The 21,248-nt window shown below is 43.7% G+C and overlaps 1 long non-coding RNA gene across 1 annotated transcript; it reads right to left on the reverse strand.

The window, feature by feature from the left end:
- Positions 1-17,375: 17,375 nt before the first annotated feature.
- LOC122000301 lies at positions 17,376-20,323 on the reverse strand. The gene is made up of 3 exons (XR_006117064.1): positions 19,750-20,323; positions 19,453-19,664; positions 17,376-17,592 (listed from the first exon to the last, which is right to left on the reverse strand). It is a non-coding gene; the product is annotated as an uncharacterized LOC122000301 (long non-coding RNA).
- Positions 20,324-21,248: the final 925 nt, after the last annotated feature.

Raw genomic sequence — 21,248 nt, forward strand, 5'->3', positions numbered from 1 at the left:
ATGAACACTCCTTTTTTCTTAACATTCATGTCTTTTAACTGTGAAGCATTCACTTAATTCATTAGATAATACTGAGACATTATTATTTGTCTTTGTAAAACGTTAATGCAAGTCCATATGAGGATGGCTGGATCTTAAAGGTCAAATTGAGCAACGATGGAAAAGTGAATTCATTGATGGATTCTGAACAGTGCTCAAAGTTCTATGAGGAAGATGACACAAAGCATTGAGGATTTTCATTTTCAGAATCACTTCCATACCTCTTTTTAAATGTCTCTCAAGATTTCATTGCATCAGTTCCACACAAGCTTTGGGTGAATTTGATTTTTAAATAACTCATCTATTTGCATTTTATGATGACGGATGATATATTATGGAAGCCTTAGATCCTAAAGTATAAAAAGCTATGAAAGTTTCATTTTTAAAATTTATGTGGGGAAATGAAGATAGTAGTCTTATGAAATCTTAGCTAAATGGAAATAGTGATAGCCTTCTTGTCAATTGGGAATGAAGATTTCCATATGCTAAAATCTCAAAATGCAGACAATTTGAAGGTTTGTATAATTTCTCTCTGATTCTTTTATTTGTTCCAAGGGGAGTTAAAAAAATACTTACTAAATTGTGCACCTAGGTATTTGAAATGCAAGGGACCTTAAGACAGAGGTTGGTCTTCGAAATGCACGAACTTTACTTGCAGAAAATCAGTTTAACAAAATATCTAAGTACATGCGGTTGATGTGCTCTCTTTTTAGTGAAATAAATGCAGGGTTCTTTTACTCTAATGCTGAGCAGAGGGAACAAATGGTTGTACTGAACGACGTCAAGTTGATGAACAAGGGAGATCATTGGATTGAAAAACAAGGCAAATTAATATTTTCTGAATTCTTCACATGATCTAAATTCCCATATATTGCTATTTCCTGAAATTCCTCCTTCAATGCAGGAATGTTCAGGCAACGATGAAAACTTTATTGTAACTAACCAAAAGGGCATTGATCCTCCATCTCTAGACCTACTTGCCCTTTTGGTTGCTAGCATATCTCTCACGTTGCACTACATCAGAATTCAGAAATGTTTTCTTTTGCCAGTTTAAATTATTTCAAATTTGATTTAGTACTTGTTACAAGTGCATTCTTTTACAGTACCATGAAATGGCTGCCGAAGCTTTCTATTTGACGGCCATCGTATATGACAAACTTCAAAGGCTAGATGAGAGATGATGTGGATATACGTTAGGGCAGAGGAGGAATTAGGGGAAAAGGAGAGAGTAATTTGGTCAAATGATTGTTTAGGCCATTGAGGAGAAAACGGAGCATTGTGGGGGGGCCCAGTAGCTTCTTCCTCCCTCTCCTTCTCCTCGCCGGAGCGGAGGTCGCCCTTTTGCCTCTTTTCCACTCTTCTCCTCGCATCATCGCCACCAGCAACCGGCATCGCCGCCTCCTCTCCTCCTCCCGCTTCGCCTCCTCCGGTTCCTCGCCGGTGCAGACGTCGGCCGCCAGCCTCCACCTCTTCTTCTCTCTTCCTCCTCGTTGCCCCGCCGTCGGCAGAACACTGCCCCTCTCCTCCTCCTCGCTGCGCCGCCGCCGGCTCCTCCTCCTCGCTGCGCCGTCGCCGACAGAACACTGCCCCTCTCCTCCTCCTCGTTGCGCCACCGCCAACAAAACACTGCCCCTCTCCTCTCCTCTCGCCGGAGCCGCCCCCGAGCAGTCCCCCTTCCTCCCTCTCGGCGCACCAACAACCTTCTCTCCTCTCCCCGGCCAACGCCGCTGGATTCGTGCCGCTACTGACGCTAGGCACACTCGAACAGATGTCCTTCGTCGCTCCGACACTGTCGACGCCTTCGTGCCGCTGCCCCCTCCACATGATGGCTGGTTGTTGCCATCTTTGAGAGTCCGACGCTGTTCAGAATTGGATTTCTCTTCGTCGTATGCTTCCGACCTATGGGCTACTATGACATTCCCGACCTTCGTGCCGTTGTTATTGTTCGGCGTCGCTAATTTGATCATATTATGCTTTTGTTGTTATCCCGGCCTACACGTCGATCTCGTATCCCGGCCTACGTGCCGATTTCGTGTCCCGACCTGCGTGCCGTTAGTACCTCTCGACCTGCATGCCAATGTCGTATCCCGGGTTATGTGTCGGTGCCTTATCCTGGTCTGCGTGCCGCCGGTATTATATCCCGACCTGCAACTCGTCTTCCGGGTCCGTACCTCGTTTAGCTTCTCATCGTCAGATCCAACTCTCCATCCTGATTGGGCGTCGTCTACTCTTCCGGGTCCCGACAACTCGCACCGCGTCCCATCCGAGGGCGCCCCCATGGGTTAGGGTACGTATGTGCTCGTATTCATTATCCCATATTCATTTCATTATTTTATTATTAGTCGGTTACTTATATATTCGTTGGATCCACCTCGAGCCTCAAGGTACCAGGGACCGGGGGGACCCTGTCGCTGGCTTCAGATAGCGTTGACCAGGGGACTTCTGAAGACTTGGTCAACACAGAAACCATCTCAGCACACTCTCCTTCGAGACACCGCAACTCAGTCAATATTCTCGCCACCTCACCCGACGGTCCATCCGACTCAGATTCCGGACGGGATCAATTTGGCGCTGTCTGTGGGAATATCCTTCACCTATTCTGGAACGTGAAGATGGACGACGTCGGGAGGTTCTATGCTATTATCACAATCCCGGGGGATCTCGATGCACATATTATCTTCTATCCTCACTCCACCGGTATTCGGGAGTCGAGGGATTGAGTGGAGCTTCAGCTGGCTGACAGGTTAGTTTTTCCGTTATGTTTTTCCCTGACTCCACGGGTATTCGGGAGTTAAGGGACCAAGACAAACCCTTAGCCGGTTGGCACGACTTCCCGATCAGGTACGCTACAAGCTCTGCTCCCTTTTTATGATTATAGGAACTGATATAGCTCCCTGATAAGAGAGTAAAATCCTAGTTCCTTGATCAAAGAGTAGGGCCTTCGATTTTTGATCGGACACTAGGAGCCCAGCTCCCCGCGCATACACTTGGGACACAGCTCCCCGCTCATACACTAGGGACACAGCTCCCCGATCATTGACTCGCAGTACCACTTCCCGATCAGGATCTAGGGGTCTCGCTCTCTGATTACAGGCTAGGGGCCTTACTCTCCGATCAGGGACTAGGGTTTCAGATCCCCGATCAGGTGTATTATAGGCTCTGCACCCTTCACCATAAGGCTCTGCATCCTCTTACTGCTACAGGCTCTGCACCCTTCACTATGAGGCTCTGCATCCTCTTATTGTTACCGGCTCTGTACCCTTCACTATGGGGCTCAACATTCTCTTGCTGCTATAGGCGCTTCACTCTATTATTATTATATGCTTTGCATCCTTCATTTGTTGTGCAACCTCTTACATCTACAGGTGTTGCTCCCTTCACCCACGGTGCTCTGCTTCCTTCTATGGTTATGGGCTCTGCTCCCTTATATCGACTTCACGTTCTTTATCTTCTCCCCTCGCTCCATGGGTATTTGGGAGTTGAGGGACCGAGACAGATCCTCAGTCGGTTGACACCACTTCGTTATCAGGTATGATAAAGGCTTTATTCCCTCATATTGCTACGAGCTCCATTTTTATGGACTTCAAGGCTTATCCTCCCCCGTTCGGGGTCGAGCTATCGCCACTGGTCTCGGACCAGAGTGTCACCACCAGTCCCGGATCAGAGTATCGCTAAGGATCTCTCGGTCGGACTTCTAGACCAATTCTCGGTTGGGCTTCTAGATCAATTCCTGGTCAGACATCCAGATCAATTCCTGGTCAGACCTCCAGATCAATTCCTGGTCAGACCTCCAGATCAATGCCTGGTCAGACCTCCAGCTCAATGCCTGGTAAAACTTCCAGATTTCTTCTTTGTCAGGCCTTTAGATTGGTTTCTGGTCAGACTTCTAGATTGCTCCTTTGTCAGGCCTTTAGATTGTTTTCTGGTCAGGTCTCCAGATCAATTCCTGGTCAGACTTCCAGAGCAATTCCTGATCAGGTCTCCAGATCAAGTCCTGGTCAGACATCCAGATCAATTCTTGGTCAGGTCTCCAAATCAAGTACTGGTCAGGCTTTCGGATCACCTCCCGGTCGGGATTCCAGACTTTCACCCCAGTGCGAGTTATAGGTGAGCACTGCTCTCACGCCCAACGACCTTCCCTGTTGGGTACCAGACTCTCGCCCCAGTGCGAGTTATAAGTGAGCATTGCTCTCACGCCTCCAGACTCTTGCCCTAGTGTGAGTTATAAGTGAGCACTGCTCTCACGCTTCCAGACTCTCGCCTCAGTGCGAGTTATAAGTGAGCATGCTCTCACGCTTCCAGACTCTCGCCTCAGTGCGAGTTATAAGTGAGCATGCTCTCACGCCCAACGACCGGCAGGTCGGGTCCCAGACTCTCGCCCCAGTGCGAGTTATAAGTAAACATGCTCTCACACCTCCAGACTCTCGCCCCAATGGGAGTTATAAGTGAGCATGCTATCACACCTCCAGACTCTCGCCTCAGTGCGAGCTATTAGTGAGCATGCTCTCACGCCCAACGACCTCGCTAGGTCGGTCGTCCCAGACTCTCGCCCCAGTGCGAGTTATAAGTGAGCATGCTCTCACGCCCAACGACCGGCAGGTCGGGTCCCAGACTCTTGCCCCAGTGCGAGTTATAAGTGAGCATGCTCTCATGCCTCCAGACTCTCGACTCAGTGCGAGTTATAAGTGAGCATGCTCTCACGCCCAACGACCTCTCTAGGTCGGTCGTCCCAGACTCTCGCCCCAGTGCGAGTTATAAGTGAGCATGCTCTCACGCCCAACGACCTCTCGGTCGGCACTGACTCACTCGCCGTTCTATCCGACACTCATCACACTTGATTCACTTGCCGCTCTGCCCGACACTCTCAGCTCACGTTTTCACTCACTGCTGTTGCTCGGTCGGCACTCACTCCTCACTCGCCGCTCTGCTCGGCACTTATCATGTTGGTGCAGGAAGCATCCGACGATCGAACCTTGGTTTTGATAATGGCAAAGAATTCAAAGTTAAGTTAGTGTGTGATCTAACATGTTTGAATGAGTGTTTCAGGAAAGTCCTAGCTGCGGTTAGGCAGGTGAAAAACCATAAGGGGTGGTAACCTTAGGTCCTAGGGGGCGGTAACCATAGGTGGAGGAAAACCCTAAGGGGCGGTAACCTTAGGTCCTAGGGGGTGGTAACCCTAGGTGGAGGAAAACCCTAAGGGGCGGTAACCTTAGGTCCTAGGGGGTGGTAACCCTAGGTGGAGAAAAACCCTAAGGGGCGGTAACCTTAGGTCCTAGGGGGTGGTAACCCTAGGCTGAAAGTCCAGTCGGTCCGGAGGACCTGATCGACATCGTAATCTCCCGAGGAGTAGGTGAGGACGCTCCCGTAGAGGGAGAGGCGCTGGTCACCTAGGGTTTCCGCTGGAAAGTCAGACTGACAATCCAAGACCGCCGCTTATTCCTTACTTTATTTTATCGATTCTAATGTCTTGCAGGTATTTTGCTCGGACTAACCTTTGTTTGCAGGTGAGGAACCTGCTGGGGGGCGCCGAACAGTCCGCGCCCGGATCAAATTTTATCCCTGCCGCGACCTCGCCACATGGAGCATGCTGGTTGGTTGGCCACGTCACACTTCTGGCGCCCGGAAAGGATCCAGGCGCCCTGAATGTCATATAAAAAGAGGGTTGAGGTGCAGCTTCAAGACAACAATCAATTGCTAAGCTGTCTTCTGTGAAGTGCTGCCAACGAGACGATTTTGAAGTGCGACTACTCGACGTCGACAACCCAAAGCTCAGATTCTTCAATCTTGTGTTGTCGGTATTAATTCTTTTATTACACTGATTGTAATTCAAATTGTAATCTTTTCGGATATATAGTTGTTGCCCACCGAAAGCGGTCAAGGACTGTGGGCCTTCGAGTAGGAGTCGCCATAGGCTCCGAACGAAGTAAAACACCTGCGTCTCTGTGTGTTTTATTTTACTTTCCGCTGCGTTTCCATTCTGTGTTTTATATCGTTAAAAATAGCCACGAGCGCTATTCACCCCCCTCTAGCGTTTCGATCCATCAATTGGTATCAGAGCGGGGTCATTTTGAATTGGTGCAACCACCATTCAAAATAATTTTTCGTGGTATTTTTATTTTCGGAGTCGATTAGAATTTAGCCTCATAGCTAAATTCTAAATCTTTTTCGCTCGAATCATTTTTTCTTCTCGGAATTGGTGCAACACCACCCGAGTTCGTGGTCCATTTTTTTCTTACCGCACTACTAAGCCAGGACCAAGTCCTGGGACATTTTTTTGTTGTTTTTTTTGCTTTAGGTAAAACTGAAATGGCCCTTCAAGAAGGCTATAGTACTGCCCGCCCTCCGCTATTCACCGGAGACGACTTCGGGTACTGGAAAAATCGGATGGAGGCATATCTCCAGACTCACTTTGAAGTCTGGATGATTGTCAAAACCGGATTCAAACTACCATCTGACAGCGCCGGCAAACCACTACCGTACGAGGACTGGGATGCATCTTCGATCAAGAAAGTGGAAGCTAATGCCAAGGCAACCTGCACCCTCCAGTGTGGCCTATCAAAAGAAGAACTCAACCGCGTCGGCCCCTTCAACAGCGCCAAAGAATTGTGGGAGAAGCTAATTGAACTTCACGAAGGGACATCCGACACCAAAATAAGTAAAAGAGACTTAATTTTTAATAAATTATTTAACATCAAATTGCAGGAAGGTGAAACAGCCGCCCAACTCCATGCCCGGATTCAAGATCTGCTCAATGGTCTTCATGCGATTGGACAAAAGGTAGACAACCGGGACATCATAAGGTATTCTCTAAACGCCTTTCCAAGGAACACCTTGTGGGCATCCATGGTAGATGCCTACAAGGTCTCCAAGGACTTGTCTACCATTAAATTAGATGAACTGTTTGCAGAATTCGAACTTCACGAACAGACTAATGCACGCCCGACCGAGAAAGGATTGGCTTTGGTTGCAGGAACAGGGAGATCGTGTGAGTCAAAGGTCAAGCGAAGAACCGAACCTGAGTCAGAAGACGAACCAGACTCAGAAGACGACGATGAACTCACAATCGAAATAGTCAGCTTAGTAAAGAAGCTCTGCAAAAAGAAGGGCTTCAACAAAAAGGATCTCAGAAAGGCCATTCAGTCTAAAGAAGCCCAGCCGAGCTCGAAGGTCAAATTCGAAGTGACCTGCTACGGGTGCAATCAGAAGGGTCACATCAAGGTGAATTGCCCGAACCAGAAGGATCCAAAGAAACCCAAAAGAAAGAAGGCATTGAAGGCAACATGGGACGAGTCTTCTTCCGAAGAATCCAACGACGAAGAACAAGAACAGACGAACTTTCTTGCCTTGACAGCCCGGGACTTCACCAACGGATCCGGAAGTGAGGACGAATCGGAAGCCGAGTCCGAGAGAAGCCACGGATCCGCATCCGTTTCCGAAGGGCCGAACCCCTCTGTAAGTAAAAGTCGGTTATATAGTTTAATTAATTATTTAATGCATAAAGTAGCTAAGTCTAAGATTCGAATTAAAGCGCTTCTAAAGGAGGTAACACTCCTTAAAGAAACGCCTAATAACGAATCCTTAACTGATCAAGTTCAGACTGGAACCTCAACTCAAGTTCAAAACTTGAGGAAGAGAATTCCAATCTGAAAAGTCAAGTCAAGGATTTGAAAATAACTCTAGAGAGATTTTCCTTGGGATCCAAGAATCTTGACTTAATTCTTGGAACTCAAAGGACAATCTACAATCGAACTGGACTAGGATATAAGAAGAAGAATAAATCTTACCTATCCTTAATAAAACCAAATAGAAAAATGGTCCAAGCATGGGTTGCCAAGTCTAACCTGATCAATCGAGTTGGACTTGGACATTATTGGGTTCCTAAGGATCAAATACATTACCTCAATAAACCTTATCGAGGCTATGATCCAGGGGGAGCTAAAACAATAAAAATTCGAAATTAAATTCAAAATTCAAAATTCAAAATTCTAAAATTCAAAATTCAAAATTTTAAAACTCAAAATTCTAAAACTCAAAATTCTAAAATCCTAAAATTCTAAATTCTAAAACTCAAAATTCTAAAATCCTAAAATTCAAAATTCTAAAATTCAAAATTCAATATTTCAAAATTCAAAATTCTAAAATTCAAAATTCTAAATTTCAAAATTCTAAATTCTAAAATTCAAAATTCAAAATTCTAATTAAAAATTCAAAATTCGGAATTCGGAATTAAAATTTAGAGGGTCCATAATAGCTGGCAACTCCGAAAACTATTTACCCGACAGGGTAATCGAACTTAAACTACCCGAAATGGGTAAATAAGAGTAGATTACCCGGATGGGTAAATAAGGATAGATTAAAAAGGGTTAAATTTTAACTTAAAGCATAGTACTGGTGAAGTTTTTGGATGATAGTACGTTGGGAAAACTTGGGCATCGCATGTCTAGGAAGATATGGCATCGACCTGGTGCATTTGGCCAAGTGGAACTAACCGAAACTACCCTTAATGGATCCTAACTAGTTAGACAAAGGTTTAGTATTAAGCTCAATGGGTAGGACTATTTGGGAAACCTCGAAGGCATGGTTACTTTAATGAGCTCCTTGTGACTCACCATAGCCCAGAAGTTTATCCAAAGAACGCTTACTTGTTGAACCCAAAGCTAAACCCGAATCTAACATAAAGTTAAACATAACCCTATAAATTGAGTTAATTCATCTCACAAAATAATAGGAGCCCCTGATTGAAAACATACATCGGGTGAGATGACTAAGAAAATTTAAATATCCCTCCAAAATACTTAAATTAAAATTTAAATATTCCTCCAAAATTACTTAAACTAAATTTCAAAGCAAATTAACTTAAACAATTTCAAAATTGAATTAATTTAAAATAATTCTCAATTAAACATGTTTAACATCAAGTTTACTTAAACATCTTTAAGTTAATTAAAACACAAAAAAAATAAAAATAAAAATAAAAATAAAACGAACAGAAGTCAAAAACCGAGGGCGGACGCCCCCGGTACTCACATCCCGGGCGCCCGCAGCGAACCCGGGCGCCCCGCCTCACACGACCCCGGGCGCCCGGAACAGGTCCGGGCGCCCAGACTCCCTTATATATAGGGGGCAGGAGGCGCCCCCTACCCTTGCACCAAAGTCCTTCTCCTTAAAGCTTCTTAGCTTACTTGTGAAGACTTTCAAAATTAAAATTTTCCGCGGTTGATACAGAGTCGTGACTCAACCGAGGTCGTCAGTTCTAAAATTTATTACAATGGCTCCTCGGTAAAATTTTTCTCCCCTCCTAAACTTTATTTCTTATAATGCTTGTTTATTTCCTAGTGTAATATTAATTTGAAATTTAGGAAGCGTTCCAAATCTGGTGCTGGGCCCTCTACACCTAGCATTGACCCTAGGTTTCCCACCGACGAACTTAGGATTAAGTTTATGTCAACAAATTACATGGCCATTAGAACCAAATGTATAGATAGATCGTTTTTTCTACGCTCTTGTATTCCAGTCTCCGAGGCTATAAACCACTATAGGTTGCGAAATCTAGTTGAGTGCACTAGCCCGGTAAACATAAGTTTATGTGCCGAATTTTACAACAACCTAGTGAAAGTAGACGACTACTCCTATACCACTAGGGCAGCTGGCACAGATATCACATTATCTCCCACTACCATTCGTGAGTTTCTAGGGTTACGAGAGTCACCCTGCACCTTTTTATGCTATCCTCCTAGGGAGCTACCTTTTGGAGATCCCTACTCACATATTACCCTCGATACGATCTATTCGTATTTCTTTGAGGACCAACGTGATCCCACTGAGACCCAGTTTAGGTCCCTTAACCTTAGAATTCAGGACTACGCCCTTTATAGGGTTCTAGTACTTTGTATTTTACCGCTGACCACTCACGACATTGCGGTGATGCGTCCATTTCACTCCTTTCTTCTCTATGCCATGTGTCAGAGGTTAGACATAGACATCAGCCTACACATCTTTTCCACTATTATTTACGCATCTAGATACGTGACCAGCAGACGGGTACATATGCCTTACTGTCACATCCTGACAGCTTACATGTCCTCATTGCACATTGATGTCATCGAAGGTGACATCCGTCACATGACCGAGTTTGACATCATAGGAGCAAGGAACTTTTCCCTAGCAAATATCCATATAGACGATGAGGGTACCATGTCCTGGCGTAGGGGGGCACAGCACCAGCAGGCGGAGGAGGCAGAGCATGATGAGTTCATGTTAGCACTATTTCCTGAGGAGGCTGCTCCTGCCCCACCACCACCTCGAGCACCACACCCAGCTCCTCGAACTCTAGCTGATCGAGTTTCCGGACTTGAGAGGGCTATGTCGAGTCTCCAGCACGAGAGCTCCGAGTTTCATCAGTCCATGCGGCGAGAGGTCTCCGATCTTCGACGAGAGGTCCTACAGGAGGTCTCCGACTTACGACGAGACGTACGGAAGGAGCTCTCCGACCTGCGCCGAGATCTACGAGAGGACGATCGAGCTCGTCATACTGAGCTCCTGACACTACTCCGGTCGCTGGGTTCCGGACCACCTCCCTCATCATCTCAGTAGCTCCGACTGTAGCTCCATTATGACTCTAGTACAGCATGTAGCAGCATGTTGCAGCTCTATTATGACTCCTTTATCTATGTCGACTTTTTACTTCAGACTTGATTGATTATATCCTAATCTAATAGTTTAGTCTTTTTATCACATCTTTTAATGTTTTTGTTTTTATAACTTTTAGGCAAAACTTGGTTTTTCAAAATCCCTACTTTACTAGATTTTCAAAAGTTGGATTTAGCCTAGGATTTCCCCCTAGAAATCATGTTCCCCCAGGACTCAGCCAGAGCATCTCACAAACATCTAGGTTTACCTTGATTGTGTTTGTAAAACATAGAACGGTGTGAGATGCATAGGGTACAGCCTGGACTCGAGAATGCTTATTTCTGTGCATCAATATGAGTTTGAGCGTTAAATACGTGATTAAAAGTAATCGAATCAAGTCTTCCAGCCTCAATCAAATCTAACTGGATCTATTGACTTGACTTGACTAACCAAGTGAACACTGTTGCCCTCTAGGCAATCAGCAAGTAGCTAAACGGTTAGACAGTTGGTAAAGGAAATAATAAGTTTAAGCATGTCTGTACTTAAAAGATCTGATACCTGATCAAAACAAATCTTGACTCATGCTTGGACTTTAGGGCTCTGATACCTTACTAAAACAAACGGCAAGCTATTTAAAAAATAAGGTCATCGCTTCTCCTTTGCCTTAAGTATTCTTGAAATACATTTCAAAAACATGCCTTAAGCAGCTTTCTCAAAAACTTTCTCCAAATTTAAAACTTTCAAGTATTCTCTACTTTAAAACTTTAAGACTTTTTCAAAGTACTATTCTCTTTAAAACTTTTAAAAACTTTTAAGTTAAAGCAGTATTATTTAAAACTTTGAAATTTTTAAGTTAAAATTTTTTTTCCTTGGAAATTTTCTTTAAACATCTGAATATTTCTGAAGTTGAAAATCTTGTTTGAAAATTTCTAGAGTTGAAAATCTTGTTTGAAAATTTCTAGAGTTGAAAATTTTGTTTGAAAATTTCTGAAGTTGAAAATCTTGTTTGAAAATTTCTGAAGTTGAAAATCTTGTTTGAAAATTTCTGAAGTTGAAAATCTTGTTTGAAAATTCCTAGAGTTGAAAATCTTGTTTAAAAATTTCTGAAGATGAAAATCTTGTTTGAAAATTTTTGAAGTTGAAAATCTTGTTTGAAAAATTCTGAAATTGAAAAATTTTGTTTGACAATTTCTAAAGTTGAAAATTGTGCTTTGAAAATTTTTTCAAAAACTAGCTCATTTTTGATATATGGCAAAGGGGTAGAGTAGAGAAATTCAATTCAATTCAAAGAAAGAGCAGAGAAATTCAAAGAAAATATTTTAAAAGGGAGCTTGTATTAAGGGGGAGCGATGTTTATCTTGCTATCATGCTTATCCTGTTTCTTGTGCTTATACATATCTTTTACTTAACATTGAATTTCGGTTGCCATTATCAAAAAGGGGGAGATTGTTGGTGCGGGAAGCATCCGACGATCGAACCTTGGTTTTGATAATGACAAAGGATTCAAAGTTAAGTTAGTGTGTGATCTAACATGTTTGAATGGGTGTTTCAGGAAAGTCCTAGCTGCGGTTAGGCAGGTGAAAAACCCTAAGGGGTGGTAACCTTAGGTCCTTGGGGGCGGTAACCCTAGGTGGAGGAAAACCCTAAGGGGCGGTAACCTTAGGTCCTAGGGGGTGGTAACCCTAGGTGGAGGAAAACCCTAAGGGGTGGTAACCTTAGGTCCTAGGGGGTGGTAACCCTAGGTGGAGAAAAACCCTAAGGGGCGGTAACCTTAGGTCCTAGGGGGTGGTAACCCTAGGCTGAAAGTCCAGTCGGTCTGGAGGACTGGACTGGCATCAGGTATTCTCTCCTGAGGGGAGTAGGTGAGGACGCGTTCCCCGTAGAGGGAACAGTAGGCGTCGGGTCGACCTAGGGTTTCCGGTTGGAAATCCGAAGTCAAACTCGGACAGTCCGAAGACTGTCAGTTATTCCTTACTTTATTTTATCAGATTCTAACACTGTCTTGCAGGGTATTTTGCTCGGACTAACCTTTGTTTGCAGGTGAGGAACCTGCTAGAAAAAGGTGGTCCGGGCGCCCGGAATGGATCCAGGCGCCCGGAGGTCCGGGCGCCCGGAATGGATCCAGGCGCCCGGAGGTCCGAGCGCCCGGGATCAAATTTTATCCCTGCCGCGACTTCGCCACGTGGAGCATCCTGGTTGGTTGGCCACGTCACACTCCAGGCGCCCTGAATGTCATATAAAAAGAGGGTTGAGGTGCAGCTTCAAAACAACAATCAATTGCTAAGCTGTCTTCTGTGAAGTGCTGCCAACGAGACGATTTTGAAGTGCGACTACTCGACGTCGACAACCCAAAGCTCAGATTCTTCAATCTTGTGTTGTCGGTATTAATTCTTTTATTACACTGATTGTAATTCAAATTGTAATCTTCTCGGATATATAGTTGTTGCCCACCGAAAGCGGTCAAGGACCGTGGGCCTTCGAGTAGGAGTCGCCATAGGCTCCGAACGAAGTAAAACACCTGCGTCTCTGTGTGTTTTATTTTACTTTCTGCTGCGTTTCCATTCTGTGTTTTATATCGTTAAAAATAGCCACGAGCGCTATTCACCCCCCCCCCCTCTAGCGCGTTTCGATCCATCATATCATTCGCGTTTCTCTCATCACTATTGCCCGATCGACACTCACCGCTTCACTCGTCGCTCTGCTCGGCACTTATCATTCGTGTTTTGGTCATCGTTGTTGCCTGGTCGGTGCTCACCGCCTCACTTACCGCTCTGCCCGGCACTCATCATACTCACTTGTCGCTCTGCCTGGCACTCATCAGTCATATTTCGATTACTGTTGTTGTTAGCTGCTGCTCGGTCGATATCTACTTTCCTCCTTGGTTGGAATTCGCATAACCGCTTGATTGTTCTACTCCAATTCGCGCTCCATCCACAGGCTTTACTCGCACTTACGCCTAACTCACATGTTTTGCTCTCGGTCGCTTTCGGTCTCTCAGGATATACGCTTGGCTTGGCTCACAGAGCCTTCATTCCCATTCGCACTCAATCCACCAGCTCTTCTCCTGTTCTCATTTGGTGTCAGGCTCCGTGACTACCCAGAGCACAGGCTTCACACTCACTCGACATTCTTCCGATCACACGACCGACCTTCTCTTAGTCGACCGACCAATATGGCTCGGCCATCTGTTCAGGCGTTCGCTTTGCACCGCTCGGCATTGTTCGATTGCCCGGTCGTGATTTATTGTCGCTCGGTCTACATCTTATCGATCACTCGTTTGATATCGCTCACCCATTGTCTTTCGACCAGCTCAGCATTTTTCGATTGTCAGATCGGCATTGTTCGATTGCCCGGTCGCGATTTTACTGTCGTTAGGTCGGTATTTTCTCGGTCGCGCGCTCGACATCGCTCGCCTGTTCTTATTCCACCCGACCCACATTTTCTCTATTACTCAGACGATATTCTTTCAATCGCGCTTACGGATTTACTCGTCTTGGTCGCGGTTTACTGTCGCTCGGTCGACATTTTTCTCAGTCGCGCTCACGACTTTGTGTGACCATCATTTTCTTTATTGCCCGGTTATGATTTACGGTCACTCGGTCAGCACTTTCTTGGTCGCATCATGGCTTCACTCGTTCGTCACTCTCTGTATTGCCCGGTCGCGATTTATTGACGCTTGGTAGGTATTTTCTTGGTCGCGCTCATGGCTCTGCTCGTCGATCATTCCCTCTATGGCCCGGTCGCGATCTATTGACGCTCGGTAAGTACTTTTCTCGGTCGCGCTCATGGCTTGGTCAGAACTTTTCTCGGTCGTGCTCACGGATCTGCTCGCCCATCTTTCTCTCTAGGGATCGGTCATGATTTATTGTCACTCGATCGCACGCTCGACACCACTCGCTCGGCATTCTCAATCACTCGGTCGACACTTTTCGGTTACCTGATTATCGCTCGATCATTTTACTTAGCATCTCTCGATCGTCTACTCGATATCGTTCAACATCTGTTAGATCGCTCTTTTGACAGTCGCTCGATATGTCTTTTGTCACTCGGTCGACGCTTATTCTTTTCGTCGCTCTGCCAGGTACTCGTCGTCCATAGCTACTTGTTACTCCCAACTAGTAACAACCTCTAACTCCCATGGATCCACTAATATCTCTCTACTAAAGACAACGCGTCCCAGAAATCTTGCAGAAGACAATCACAATATGCACGACTGAACTTCGCATATAGATGTCCTCGTCGAAACATCTCTAGAATTATGCGAAGATAGTGTACAAAAACACCTCGGATCGGGAATAGATCACAACATCGTCAATGAAGATAATGAAATATAATCCAAACGCCCTAGGAATATCGAATACATCAAGTCCATAAAAACTTCTAGGGCACGGTATGCCTAAATGGTAACACCAAGGACTCATAATGTACGTACAATAGGCTCACTCAACCGTAGGATCTCCAACAACAAGTCTGTGATCAGATCACCAACTACAAATTACCAAATCCATATATATCACAGACATACCACACTCCATGTCATTATCAACCTCAAGTATCAAATAGTATATCATCAAGTCAAATATCCACTAATAAATCATCAAAAGCCAACATATCACCACACCTTATCTCCTAATATCCATCCATCAAAATCATCCTCAACATCAATCAATCATACCAGATAGTCTCCTAAACAAAGATAGAGTAAAAGGAAAGCATCCAACCTTCAACACCCACTACCAACAAACTAAACGTATCCAAAAGGTCCACCAAATCCCATCATCTCATCCTTTCCGATAATCAAATATCCACAGTAAAAGAATGTCAATCCAAAGTCAAAGGGTCACACAACCTGCTAACTAAGAGTCTACCCATCAAGAGAGTATCTCCACGACTCTCATAATCATCCCATATATGTCCGGACCTCTAAGGTATTACTCAACTAACACCACTTCCTCCGCACAATTGCGGGGTATATATCCCTAAGTACCTCATGGATATCTACTCATATCCAATAGTTCCATGAGTCAGGACCTCCCATGAAACAACGTTAGATGAGTTGACTGATCATCGTCTTATAAACCATCACGCTACTGAAAGAGGTAAAGAAGTACTCTCTCTCCAAAAACGTCAAAGAAATCACTAAGTGATGTCCTAATCTCCAAAAAGCATTCTCTGCTTCCTCCTTCACGTGGTACCGGGTCACGTAAAGGTTAAGCAGCTAACTTCAACTTTTTCACGCCAGAACAAATCATATGTTTGCATGTACTCTCCAACTCATACACCCTAATAACGGGTGTATCTCATAAGTGTTAAGCAGGTAGCTTTACACTTTTCCACATCAGTGGAGGTATCCTATCTGAATGTACCTTCTAAGTCAATCAACCAGGTACAGACAGTCCATGGTCAAAGTCCCCATGAAATAGGATACGACAATCCTCTATAGGCTGACCTAGCTGACAATGGTATACTGCTAATTCAGTCCTTTCCATGACGGTACAAGTCATGTACTCAAATGAGTCTCTCAAAATATCTAACCAAGCACGAGATAACCCCAAAGATAGGAATCTTTAAAAATAGAGTAAGTCAGTCCCCTACTGATCGGACCAACAAAATAAATCGATCGTCAACTAACTGATCTAATAAGAGTAAATCAATCCTCGTCAAAGCAACTAAGGTGAAATCGATCCACCACTACCCAAGTCAACGAGGGTAATCTACTAACCTAACCAACAAGAGTAAATCAATACTCTACTAATCAAAACAACAGAAGTACGAAACCAACTAAGATAAATCAAACCAAAACTGCATAAGTCGATAAGGTAAATCAATCCTAAATTGACCGAGCCAACAAGAGTAAACCAATACTCTACTAACTGAGTCAATATGAGTATACTGATATCATCCACTCCGCAGCTAATAATAACAGAGGTTGATATGTGACTCTAACACTCAACCAACTAGTCGTAGTAGACACTAAAACAACTAGTAGTATGATATGACGAATCCCCTGAGACTGTAATCCTTGATCTTCAGTAGGTCAACCGTGATCAGTGATTGACCCAACACATGCAATGCATGCTACAAACAAATAGGCAGGCACTAACAAGAGAATGCTAACACATGTCATCACTATCAGAACAACAATGCATGTACTAACAGAAATGTACAATAACAATATGCAAACATACCTCCTATAACCTGGAGATGTCCTGCTGCTGCCTGGTCCCAAAGCCCGAAAGTCACATCAAGAAAATCGAAACATGAAATCTAAAAACACGAATAACAGGCATCGTACCTGCTCTGATACCACTAAATTAGTATCAGATAAATCTCGAAAATCTAGAACACATAGCAAGTATCGTATACCTGCTTTGATACCAAAAATTGGTATCAGATTAACTCAAAAATAGAACACAAAGCAAAACAGGTATCGTACCCGCTCTGATACCACCAAATTGTCATGCCCCTAAAGGAGTCCCTGCCAGACAAAAATCCGGCAACATCTCCCATGTACCGGTGACAATATGAAGCCTCAATACATACAAAATATACATCAGCCACATGCGGCTGGAATATATATACACAACCACGCAGTTATAATCACAGCCCACTCGGCTGGAATGAAACAATCACAACCACATAGTTATATATAAAGCAGCCCACACGGCTGTACTAAAAACACAGCGGAAAAACAAAGGAAAGCCCATACAAACCAAATAAATACAATGCGTGTCGGCACGGCTTAAACACAAATACAACACCAAAACCATAAGATAACCACATGGCTACACACAAATACCATGCCAAAAATAATAAAAGGATATACAAACAGAAAACAAACACGAGATGAAACCGTCTTCGGATGTGACGTAGGACCTGGCAGACAGGATACTCCAAGAGACATACCAACCATCTACAAGCTATCTGAAAACATAAATGTATACATGCGGTGGTGAGTATAGGTAACTCAGCGGGTAATAGAAAAGACAGTGCACAGTCTACAAATAAAACATGGAGATCAAAAGTTTACAGTCTCAATAGGGAATAAAAAATATGATCATACTATCATAATCAATGCGCCTAAACATATTTGACATAATATCCTGACATATAAACTGTACAAATCACAACTAACATAATGACAGATACATACCCAATCTAGAATCGACACATGGTACAATGATCAGTAAACTCACCGGATCTGCAACAGACATACACATGACACCTGTGCAATATAAATATGACTGCATGTACATGTAAAATAAATGACATGTATGCAGCATGACAACAATATGCAACAAGCATATCTCAAACAAGTGCAACAACCACAATCACATGCAACTAATATCTACTAGGCATCTATGCAAATATATATCCACAGATGCACCGCGCATCATATGCAAATGTGTATGCATGCTCCATGGTCACCCCTGCCACCTCTCCAGACACCACAACCCTGATATGGCCGAGAGGCTTGGGTCCGTGACAAACCATACAAGTCTCACGCACGTAACCGCTATAAAGCGACTGAGACGACAGTATACTATGTAGTTATCTAACTACATAGCTAAGGGTCCCTGACCACTCACAACTCAAGCCCCCTGACTATTGTGCCCTCAAGATCCACTACTCCAGAGTGGTCGAGGCTGACAGAGTAAAAACACTGAGCAGCTGAGTAAGTGCGACAGGACATAGCTCCACTCCCAGCTACCACTCTCCATCAGTGGCAGAGTGGACAACTATAAAAGACTGACGACCCTCTCAACCACAAGGGAGACTAGTCGTCAGATGCAATGAATGATGAACATGATATATATATAATCATGATACAAACACCGTCATCATCCATGCAACCTCTAAACCACATAAGCACTTCACAACGAGAATATAATCATCATGATACCTCCATATATCCCACCAAACACATGTACACAACTACACATGTATAATCAACTAAAAATCTCCAATAATCCCACAAGACACATGTACATAAATACAATCAACATGTATCCTCCAGTAGTAAACACGTCAGATATGTGTATAAACAACAAACATATAATCAACACAACTCCTCCAAAAGTACATAACAAATACGTGTGTACATACAACATGCAAATGTACGGTCAACATGATGTCTCCTAAAACACATACCAAGCTACGTACAGTCCACATTATATGGAAAATCAGCATGGTAAATCCAACCACTCGACAATCTCTACAATACATACTCCACACGCGTAATCACAACAGAGTAGAAATCAAGAGTAGAGACTGTATATGATATAACTAGGACATCTCAAAGATCAAACATAAGTATCAAGCAGGAAGACAACCAACAAATACGATATAAGGAAAAGCAACCTAATCCATCACATAAAACCATGCACTAAGCTCAATAAAAATCTACATAGAGCCAAGGAAGAAATATCTGCCTTGATACGTAGATCGTGTACAGATTAAATCCCACGTCGTGATGATCATCCCATATCAAAGTCCTACAGAAATCAATATATTTATATTTTATTTAGCTAAATTCATATGAATTAAATAGCTAAATAAAATCCCTAACCCAATAGGATCACTCCAATCATATCCGATCTCTGATTAATCCGCCAAATCAACGCATCATTTAATCCAATAACAAATCCATCTCTTAAATATCAATCCATCATAAACTTTTCTAAATCCATAAATCACTATTAATTCAATACATTAATCAATTTCTACAATCCATCTCCACTAATCTAAACAAATATAGATATGAAATTGATCTTCAAAACTCACCTAGACCCGGAAGATCAAGTGGTGATCCATAGCTGAAAATATACTTGCTGCCGGAAAGGGTGAGTAGTGCTAGGCAGAGCTATTATCATCTCACAACTCCTTATAGTGAATGCCCACTGTTCTAACAGCAACACACAACAATTTGTGCCCGCCAATGATGCTGCCAGCGCGAACAGAGGAGACAAGAAGACTCAAGGCATTTCTTCAAACACCTGTTATGCACAAGAAATACCACTGCCCTAATCAACACTACGTAAATCAAATGCCCAAAATCCACAACTAGACCTAATTTCTTACCTCCAAGAAGACAAGGTAGCTACAACACAGAAGGTAACCAGATCTGTCCAAAGATGAAAAGGGTACTGAAACGTCACAACTCTGCTCATATCCACCAACAGTAGTGAATTCCCGACGATAGCAGGCTGGTGGTGGAAAGATGGTGTCGCCAGGGGTGTTCGGCAAGAGGCCACAAATAACAGTGATGATCAGAGCAGAGATTGTGAGAGAAGATCATCGGGTGAGGAAAAGAATGGTCGTTGCCGATGAATCTAGGGCACGATCAAGAACTGAAGAGGGACAACGACGGTCGGCCAGAGGCAAAGGAACAACCCCGCTGGTGCTCACGATGATCCGGTGGCGTCATGGGGTCGAAGGTGGATGAGAAGGCTCGACGTCGGCGATATCAAGCAAAAACGCATGAGGGAAAGGGATGAGAGACGCACGAGGGGGGGGGGAGGAGAGAGACTCGGCCAAGGCACGCTGGAGGAGGCCACTGCCGGCGGTGAGCTCACGGCGATCAGCGTGGTGGCATCATTGCGCGTGCGAGGAAGGGTTTGGGATCGGGATCGGGATAGCGGTGGTTTGGGGGAAACGGCGATGGATCGGGGAAAATAAAAGAAAAAGGATTTTATAATTAAAACATATTCTCACATAAACGGGGTAACCCAAACAGGCTTTATCCGCGCCGCCGATTCATCCCCTCAAACCCGTTATACGAGCTCCAAAAAATTCTCAGAAAATTTTTAAAAATTCCAGAAAAATCCAATAAGATTTTCCATCTAATAATATTAATTATTAAATTTTACGGTATCTTACATCTACTCTGAACCAACAACTCACAGGTATGATCAAGAACACACAGTTGTGCCCTAGATCTCTGTCTATAGCTCATCCTCCATTGTTATTACTTTACCATCTATGATCGAGATTTTTTCTTTCCCTCACTGTAAGCTATCATCCTTCTACCTGCGGCAGATCCATCCTCTAAGTTCATTGTCATGTCGCGTGAATGATGGGAGCAGTTTCCTTGCTCGCCTAAGTTGTCAGTCGGATTCATTTTTGGGGAGGTTGACTTGCTACTGTGACACCATCTGCTCATGGGATCTGAGAAGAGAGTTTCACTTCTAATGCTACTGCAATTGGATTTCTCCTTCAAGCAGTTGTGGATCAAATTAGGGTAAATTGTGTATCAAATTTACATAGGGTTAAATTTCAATTCTACATTGGATTTGGTTTGTTAATTGATGGTGGTGTTAGGTTTGGTTGTATATGAATTACTAAATATGAATGTGAAATGGAAGAAGAAATGATTGGTTGATTGAGGATTATTGGATTTGTTGGATGAAATGATTAATCCTACACTAATCAATTGGATGATTAGGTATGTTGGATTTATGTTGGGTTGATTTGTTAGTAAGTGGATTGCTACATGGATTAATTAAGGAGTTGATAATGTTGGGTTAAACCTAATTCAATCAAGGAATTGATATTAGTTGAAATTAATCATTAATTAGGGT

This window comes from Zingiber officinale, chromosome 7A (genome assembly GCF_018446385.1).
Source record: "Zingiber officinale cultivar Zhangliang chromosome 7A, Zo_v1.1, whole genome shotgun sequence".
NCBI lineage: Eukaryota > Viridiplantae > Streptophyta > Magnoliopsida > Zingiberales > Zingiberaceae > Zingiber > Zingiber officinale.